A 6,565-nucleotide genomic window follows, 5' to 3' on the forward strand; every position below is an offset into this window, starting at 1 on the left:
CTTCATTACAGATCTTTGCCTCTGCTTTTATCATGAATCCTACTGTTGAGTATCTGCAATTTTTGGTAGTTAAAAGGAACTGTGTTTCTCTCAGGTCAAGGAAGACAAATGCTTTCAGGCACATCCACTGGTGGTACTAATCCTTAAAATTAATTTTTTAGAACCTGAAGTTTAATGCATCAATATGGCTTCTAGGTTAATTATAACAGCTTCCCCTCTTTTTAATATAAATGTTTGTATACTGTAGATAACAGCAAGATGTTTTGAAGATTATTAAATCTTTAAAAAGTATGGATAATAAGTATATATGCTTAAATGAAGCTTTGTTTATTCTCAAACTACAGCCATTTATTCTGATAATGTATTCATGAATCTACTTATTTTATCATTTGTTGTTACAGAATTTCTAGCTCTTTCATTTACACATATGCCAAACACATTTAATATAAAGACATAATCTTGAATTACATAATGTTGTACAGTATATACACTAGGTGCTGGGCAAATGCTTATGGAATGATTATGTTGTCTAAATTCCAATCCCACACCCTACATACAAAATCATTCATAGACAACATAATCACCCTGGACTATTTCACTCACGGTGAAACACACTATGTGCTAGTTTCAGAAAGAAAAAAAAATAAGAAAATGCCATTTTCATCCTATGTTAGAGTAAAACACATGTTCAAATAGCACTTTATTGATTTGTTAATGATGGTCCACCTTGTAGTACAGATCTACCATTGCTGCTAGGGAAGAATGTTTGCTTTATGTATTTCTCTGGTTTTAAGATTCTCCAGAACCTTTAAAATCTGTCTGAAAACAATTCCATAGATTTGTTTTTGATTATGATATCACTCTTAATTTCAAACAGATATGAAAATAATTGCTTATTTCAATGGTTTATTTAATGTATTACAATTCAGTAACTTCTTTCATTCCATTCATTTTTAACATAACCAGTCACAGATGTTTTGTTTATAACGTGCATAAGACTTATTATCCATATTTTTTAAAGATTTAGGTATTAGGTATTTTCTTAAAGTTTTAATGGTTATTATTAAAATAGAAAATTGGTCAAAATGTGTATGCAGCCAGTTTTTCAAAACATTTTAAATAGATACATAACATCATAACAGAATCAATTTATTCATCTCCTTGGTGAGTCACCTCAAATTAGTCACATTTCATCTAGTGATGATTATAAATTTGGGAAAGTAATATTTCTGTGATTAATTAACTATATAGTAAGTTATAAGTATGCTGAAAATGGCAAAAACTATTGAATATGAATTCCTTAAAAATATGAGTTTAAATGACATTTAAATTTGAATGACTACACATTTACGTTAATACCAGCCTAATTCAGGTTTAATTATATAGCTCACACCAGGAAAACAGAACAATTAAACAATAAAAATCAACTTTCTTAAAATTATTACAAAATTACAATGTCGGCCATCAAATAGAATTAAATGTAGACAAGCAGTAAATTCATTGACTATAAAAATATTGATATGTGCTTGTTTGCACACAACTTTTCATGTTTAAAATAGTTTCAAGTAAAAAAAAAATTGTAGCTTGTATCCATCAAACCCATGTTTGAGAGATAAACCAATATTATCTAAAAGAATCCTTAAATTATCAGATGAAGAAATGGTTTGATGACAACATTTATTTTTAAAAATACATTGATGTATGACAGAAAACATCCTTTTAATATATTAGTGAAATGTTGATAACGTTAAAAATTCTAGTCTATGGCCATGCCACCCTGGACAAGTCTGATCCCATCTAATCTTGGAAGCTAAGCAGGGTCGGGCCTGGTGAGTACTTGGATGAAAGACCACCTAGGAAGACCAGGTGCTATAGGCTTAAAAAATAAAAAATAAGGGATCATAAGCTGACAAGGTCCTTGCAACCTGTGAGGTCAACCAAGGGCTGCTTCACCTAAAAATATACACACACACACACACACACACATATATATATGTGTGTGTGTGTATATATATAGATATAGATATAGATAGATAGATAGATAGATATATTCTACCTTACCATTTTTATTTAAATCACTAGAAATGTCTTCCTATTTATTCTAACTATCTTAAAATGTACTGAGTTTACCTATTTTTATTAATGTAACATATCTGCTTTATAACAGAAATTGCTTTATATCTAATTCTGGTGGTTCCTGAAGTAGTTCTGGCTCTTAGTTAAGACCCTCAGGAGTAATTGTCCACACCACACAACCATTATGCCATTCAGTATGTTTAACAAGACACATGAGTAGAATATCAGTGATGCACAAAATCAGCATTGTGATCTGTTAGGGAAATCAGCCTAGTAACTCACCAGATAATGCATGTCTCCAGATAGCACTATCTATCTAAATAGCAAATACTTGCTGTACCTTATTGATATTTACAGTAATAAGCATTGGATTCTCTGATTCTGTTTTGTTTTCTGGTGTATATATACATTAGGTAAATCAACACTAAGATGACATATGGCCAGTCATGAATGAAAATAACGAAATTGGAGGCAATACTTTTTAACAACTTAAAAATCACCTTCCAACACAGCAGTGACTTTTTTTGCTTGTATTTTCAAGACCTCCAACCACTCCCATTTTAAGCTATTTTCTTTAGGACTTCATTATGTTTCTTGGGAGACTATTTCACACTCTATTAGTTACAGTCAATTTCATCGCATTATTGGAAGTATAAACACCCACAGTTCTTTGCACCTCTTGAAAGCACATTTCTTCCTTCTTGGTATTTAATAACCTATAGCCTGGCACTTGAATTAAAACATAATTTTACCTCTTCCACGATGTGAAGAAAATTCCATTCGTCAATTTTGAATTTCACATTATATTAAAATAAGTTTCATATCTATTTTACATCAGAAAAATTGTCCAAAAGGGAAATAATTTGGAATACAGATTCTTTCAATATTATCAATAGAAAAAACCTATCCAAAGATCGTCTAGGATAATGTGTTTAGTTCACTTTATTAATTATTATTAAAGGGCCCAGATTTAATAAACTGACTTTAATTTGTACATTCTGTCCAATATAGATTGAAATAATTTGTCTGCTAGAACAGGTAACTCCAAAAATTTATGATCTATTGGATATTAAAGAGTATTATATCCAACTCAGAAATCTCATCCTAAATTTTCTTTGACAAATCACCTACAAATACGCTAAGTTCTTAAGTGCTCTTTGAACAAATCATATCTGCTGGTCCCTTCACTAATTAATGAGTTAAATAAAACCTTTGATATATGTTTATTTTATATTTGCCTGAAAGTCATGATCTCTTTTTTCAAGTTATGCTTTAAACTATGCAATGATTAAAATCCCTCCAAGCAACATGAGCAATAAGTAAAAGATAGAACCTACCCAGATTCTTGCTAAGAAATTCAAACACTGGACCAAGGCTATATCATTAGAATTGCAGCAAGAAAAGCCTGATTGAATTTTTCTGCAATACATCTTGCTCTTTCTTAGTCATTGTCCTTCATGTAGTTTACAGCTGACACTGTGTCAAATGGATGACTAAAATAAAATCTATTATTTCAGGAAAGTGATGAAATGTAGGACCTCGCCAAAAATCATTTCCACAGTCTATGGCCATGTTACCTTGAACAAGCCCAATCCCATCTGATCTTGGAAGCTAAGCAGGGTTGGGCTTGGTTAGTACTTGGATGAGAGACTACCTAAGAAGACCAGTGGCTGTAAACATAAAAAATAAATAAAAAATAAGAGATTGTAAGCTGACAAGGTCCTTGCAATCTGTGAGGTCAACCAAGGGTTGCTTCGCCTAAAAAAAAAAAAAAAACCATTTCCACAATAATTATGTATATTCGATTTCATTGTGTATTACGTATCAGTTCTAACTTACTTGTTATTTAATAAACCTCCATATGCCATCTTCAAGAATTCGTTAACCCATATCCTAAGATGGACATTTATAAGTACACATATCAAGGTAGTTTCCAGTTTTTAAGAATAGCATACTGATCCCACTTCTACAAAAAAAAAAAAAAAAAGTGTTTCTACTACAGCAATAAAACATAGATCATTGTAAACTAGGCTCGATTGGATGCCATTATATTTGTCTGTTCTAAAATATTACTTTTTGTGGTAAGAAACAACAAAGTGAAGAAAAGTATAAAGTATGCATTAAAAGGTGGAATGAGGTAAAGAGTGAAATATAAAGCAGTAAAAAGTAGACTACGCAAAGTAATTAAGTTGATAATTATGTCCAATACTTGCCACAAATATAGCAAACATAAAATTGTACTGAGCCTCAGAAGCAAATGTGAAGTGTTGAAACCTGTAAAGTATCACTTGCCCTGAACTCATCAAAATAAAATTAGAAATCTCCATTTATAGCATTAGAAATGTTTACCAATATATCTTATTTTGCCTAGAATTAGTTGCTCAAGTGCTCAAAATTTTCCCAGATATTAATTGATGACTTAAACATTATTTTTAGACTCCCTCAGTAAAATTGTATACATTTGGATTGTTTGAGATTGAAAAAAATAATGAAAGACTATTTGTTTGACTTTTGCCTGGATGCTGCTTCAGAGAAATCATTTCCAGATGCCTGGAGACATAAAATACACTAAAGGATATTATCTTAATTCCATTTTAGAGGTAGATGGATCAGAAGTATATAAAAGCCATTTCCTTCAGCCAGTTTTCCAATGCCAACTGGCCAGCCAACCCACAAAAATGAGTCTCATAATTAATAAGCCTTTTAGAAATAAGTCAACAAATAAGGCTCTTGCTCACTCTCAATTCTCCAAATATATTGGATTTCTGTGACTAAAATATCTAGCAAGCTGGCTTAATTGCGTTTTAGGTCCTCAATTATCTCATGTAGATGATTTAATACAGAAATGATATTCTTCTCCAAGCAACATAAATGCATTAGAAATGTTCTAATCCTTCTCCAAACAACATAAATGCAGCTGAACAAAAATTTTCCTAGAAATGCTTGAAAACCTCTTTTTCTCTGTGTGCTACAAATATCAGATGTACCAAGAATTGTTTGATAGTATTAGATATTAGGCAACAGAGTTAATTTCATACAAAGTGTGATTATTAAAAAAATGTGAAGAGAAATCAAAATTTAACAGAGTTGAAAATTATATAAAACTAGAAAAGGTCTTAAGCCTAAGAGTTTATGAGTACTGTATAAAAATAATACCCATCTTCTTTTCTTGATAAGCTTAATTTTTAATAAAATTTTAGTAGAAAGTAGCATATACACAGAATGATACTCAAATCTTATGTGCAGAGTTCAAAGGGTTATCACAAATATACAATTGTGAGTACCACCAAAGTCAAGAAAAATATCATTAATACCACACCTTTCATGCCACTTTGCAATCATTTCTCATCATTCCTCCCCAAAGACAAACATTACCCTGAATTATAATAGTCTTGATTAATTTTCCTGTTTTTGAACTTCAAATAAATGGAAGCATACGATATGTATTTTGGACCTGGTTTCTTTCTCTCAACATGTGTTTATGGAATCATCTATACTATTCTCACCACTAGTTATTTCATATTTATTGTTATATAATATGTGGATATATGAATATAGCACACTTTATCCATTCTAATATTATGGGTATTTCATAGGTTTTATATGGAGGCCTATTAAAAACAATGCTGCTCTGAACATTTTCATACATATCTTTTGATACACATGCACACATTTCTGTCAGGAATATATTTAGGAATGGAATTCTTAGGTTATAGAATATACATGTTAAAATTTAGAAGAGACAAGTAAGTGGTTTTCCAAAATGATCTAACAATTTATAATCCCATCAGAAATGGGATTGTTCCACATGATTGGAAGATCTTGATATTATCAGTATTTTAAAAGTAAGCCATTATGGTTGATACGTGGGATATTATATTGAGGTTGCACTTCCCTGATAAATAATGACAGTAAGCACTCTCTAATATATTTATTGGCCATGTGGATATCTTCTTTTGTGAAGCGCTAGATCAGTCCTCTCATGTATTTTCTAACATCTGTCTCATTTTATTTATTTGTAGGAGATCTTTATATATTGAACTTGAAACCTTTGACTGCTGTATATGTTGCAAATATATTCATCTACTCAGTGACTTGACTTTTTGCTATCTTGTATTATTTGATAAATAAAATTTCTTAATTTTAATAAAGTGATACTAATAGCTTATTTTTAGTGTTTATATCCTATTTTATAATCTTTCATTTGAAAAATCTCTATTATCTTCAAGAAGCTTTTTTTTTAACCATTAATATTTAGATATATAATCTACCTTAAGTAGAATTTAGTGTCAAGCAGTGATTGAGGATCTCTCCCCCTTTTTTGTATATACATTTGGTCTAGCACTATTTACTGAGATAAAACATCCTTTCCTTAACATTCTGCAGTTACATCTTTATTATAAATCAAGAATCACTGTATATGTCTGTATCTGTTACTGGACTCTGTTCTAATAGACTATTTATTGTTGTGCCAATTTTGCATTTAGCT

At 30.6% G+C, this 6,565-nt stretch overlaps 2 pseudogenes; both read left to right on the forward strand.

Annotated features, from left to right (window-relative positions):
• The first annotated feature begins 1,759 nt into the window (after positions 1 to 1,759).
• LOC118611048 lies at positions 1,760 to 1,878 on the forward strand (annotated as a pseudogene).
• Positions 1,879 to 3,636: 1,758 nt separating this feature from the next.
• Positions 3,637 to 3,755, forward strand: LOC118611116 (annotated as a pseudogene).
• Positions 3,756 to 6,565: the final 2,810 nt, after the last annotated feature.

Source organism: Rousettus aegyptiacus, unplaced genomic scaffold (assembly GCF_014176215.1).
Source record: "Rousettus aegyptiacus isolate mRouAeg1 unplaced genomic scaffold, mRouAeg1.p scaffold_m13_p_13, whole genome shotgun sequence".
Classification (NCBI taxonomy): domain Eukaryota; kingdom Metazoa; phylum Chordata; class Mammalia; order Chiroptera; family Pteropodidae; genus Rousettus; species Rousettus aegyptiacus.